The sequence below is a fragment of the Patagioenas fasciata genome (genome assembly GCF_037038585.1).
Source record: "Patagioenas fasciata isolate bPatFas1 chromosome 6 unlocalized genomic scaffold, bPatFas1.hap1 SUPER_6_unloc_2, whole genome shotgun sequence".
NCBI classification, from domain to species: Eukaryota; Metazoa; Chordata; class Aves; order Columbiformes; family Columbidae; genus Patagioenas; species Patagioenas fasciata.
Genome location: NW_027288504.1, coordinates 3,815,964 through 3,819,051, shown reverse-complemented (window position 1 = coordinate 3,819,051; position 3,088 = coordinate 3,815,964). Strand labels below are relative to the sequence as shown.

General features: G+C 53.4%; 1 pseudogene; it reads left to right on the top strand.

Annotated features, from left to right (window-relative positions):
• Positions 1-469: 469 nt before the first annotated feature.
• LOC136116157 (olfactory receptor 14C36-like) lies at positions 470-1,068 on the top strand (annotated as a pseudogene).
• The last annotated feature ends 2,020 nt before the right edge of the window (positions 1,069-3,088 follow it).

Sequence of the window (3,088 nt, the reverse complement as noted above, 5' to 3'; positions counted from 1 at the left end):
GGGTGTCTGTATGTGACAGGGGAGTGTCTATAGGAGTTGGTTTTGTTTTTGTCAGAGAACTCTTCCCTGGATTCTCACTCTTTTTTTTTTTCTCATGACAGCGCTGCATGTCCAGGAAAAGCAAATGTCCAACAGCAGCTCCATCACCCAGTTCCTCCTCCTGCCATTCAGAGATATACGGGAGCTGCAGCTCTTGCACTTCTGGCTCTTCCTGGACATCTACCTGGCTGCCCTCCTGGGCAACGGCCTCATCATCACCACCATAGCCTGTGACCAGCACCTCCACACCCCCATGTACTTCTTCCTGCTCAACCTCGCCCTCCTCGACCTGGGCTCCATCTCCACCACTGTCCCCAAATCCATGGCCAACTCTCTGTGGGATTCCAGGGTCATTTCCTACAGAGGATATGCTGCCCAGCTCTTTTTTTTCATGTTCTGTGCTACAGCAGAGTATTCTCTTCTCACCATCATGTCCTATGACCGCTATGTTGCCATCTGCAAACCCCTGCACTACGGGACCCTCCTGGGCAGCAGAGCTTGTGTCCACATGGCAGCAGCTGCCTGGGCCACTGGGTTTCTCTATGCTCTGCTGCACACGGCCAATACATTTTCACTGCCACTGTGCAAGAGCAATACCCTGGACCAGTTCTTCTGTGAAATCCCCCACATCCTCAAGCTCTCCTGCTCAGACACCTACCTCAGGGAACTTGGGCTTCTTGTGGTCAGTGCCTGTTTAGCATTTGGGTGTTTTTTTTGTTCATCGTGCTGTCCTATGTTAAGATCTTCAGGGCCGTGCTGAGGATCCCCTCTGAGCAGGGACAGCACAAAGCCTTTTCCACCTGCCTCCCTCACCTGGCCGTGGTCTCTCTGTTCATCAGCTCTGCCATGTTTGCCCACCTGAAGCCCCCATCCATTTCCTCCCCTTCCCTGGATCTGGTGGTGTCGGTTCTGTACTCGGTGGTGCCTCCAGCAGTGAACCCCCTCATCTACAGCATGAGGAACAGGGAACTGAAGGAGTCTATAGGGAAACTGATGACTGTTCGCTTTTCTAAAGCAGTAATGAATTGACCTTCTTCTTCTGCATGTCACTTGTAATATTACGCACCACTAGTTCAAACATTATTTGTCTTCTTATGGCTGTGTCCATATCTACCTGTCTGGTGTGTCCCGTAGTGTTTGTGTGGATAAAGAGCCGTACTCTCTGTGTGTTTAAACGAAATAAAGGACCCTGCACTGACTTGTTTGGTCTCTCTGAGATCTGTGGAGCTGCAGGAACCATGTCTGTGTGCTGAGTGAGCGTGAGCCACCCTGAGCTGGGTCTTCCTCCCATCCTGACCAGTATGAGTCTGCGGACTCACCCCATGGCCCTGGGCACCACAGCCCACTTGCTCTGCAGAGCAGCACCACCAGCTCGGGGCTGTATGGAGCATGGGAAAGGGGTGCAGGAACAGCTGGCCAGGTCAGCACAGATCAGCTCTATTGAGATAGGGTCTGTGGTGATATGGGACGTTCCAGGAGAAGAGTGGGGCACTGTATGTGTGCAGAAAAGACACGGAAAGAGAAACCTTTCGCTGCAGGTGGCAGCTTGGAGCAGGTGGCCCTGGGACCTTCTTGAGGATTCCCTAGGCCAAATGTCTCATGCTGTCCTGGGGAGCAAGTCTGGACCTGGGTCTGCAGGCTACCTGGGCTGGAGATCCTCTGAGCGTGCTGGCTGGATGAACATTCTCACTGTCCTTCATTCTCACTGGTCCCCACTGCTGTGGGACCAGTTCCAGTGTGGCTGCTCTGCCAGGCTGGGCTGGGGAGAGGGCAGGGGGGTGGCACAATTCAGGAGGGGGTGGGAGGGCTTAACTGGCAAATGCCCCAGAGAAGAAAACACCAGTGAACAGCTGAAGTGTGTGAGTGTGCAGGGCTGGGACACAGCAGTGTCCCATCACAGCCAGGCCTCCTGGGAGAGCCCTGAAGGACCAGCAGAGCAGGGTCTGGTGTGTGCCCATGTTCATGGGACTGTCCTGGGGCAGCTTCCCCAGTCATCACAGACCAGCCCCTCCAAACCACCATTTCCTGCACTGGCCCTTCACCCCAACTGAGAGAGGTTGTTCATCCCTCAACACAAGGACACTAAGTCAGAATCCAGTGTTTCCATTGTATGGATGAGATATGAGCATGCATATCATGTACATAAGATGAAGCCGACTCAGTACAAACACCATCAACTATTCCTGCCGGTTCCATGAAGGCCTGTGGGACAATCAGTCACAAGGTCACTTCATGTTGCCGGTAACATCCCATGGGAGACGAACTGAATGCAGCACTGGGATGTGCTTCCTTAAACTCAGGTCCCCATGTCCATTCCTCATGACGTGGGACATGAGGACGGCCACACAGAGGGATCTGGACCTGCTGGATCATGGGGCTGAGGCCAATTGTCTGAGGCTTAACAAGGCCAAATGCTGGGTTCTGCACTTGGGTCACAAGAACCACATGAACGCTACAGGCTCAGGGGAGAGTGGCTGGAAAGCTGCCTTGTGGAAAGGGATCTGGAGGTGTTGATTGACAGCGGCTGAACATGAGCCAGAATGTGCCCAGGTGGCCAGAAAGACCGACAGCATCCTGGCTTGTATCAGGAATAATGTGGGCAGCAGGACTAGAGAAGTGATTGCCCCACTGTTCTCGGCACTGGTGAGCCCCCATCTTGAATCCTGTGTTCAGTTTTGGGTCCCTTATTTCAAGAAGGACGTTGAGGTACTAGAGAGAGTGCAGAGGAGGTGACAAAGCTGCTGAGGGGCTGGAGCACAAATGTGATGCGGTGTGGTTGAGGGAGCTGGGGCTGCTCAGCCTGGAGAACAGGAGGCTGAGGGGAGACCTTCTCACTGTCCACAATTGCCTGAAAGGAGGTTGGAACATGGACGTTGTTGTCTCTTCTCCCAAGTAGGAAGTGATATGGGAGGAGGTAATGGCCGCAATTTGCACCAGGGGAGGTTTCCTGTCTGTTATGTCACCCTTGCCTGTGATTCTGGAGTGTGTTTTCAAAATGACAGTCCAACCGAGGAGGTCCTGGCATCCGTCAAACCCATCTTCAAGAAAG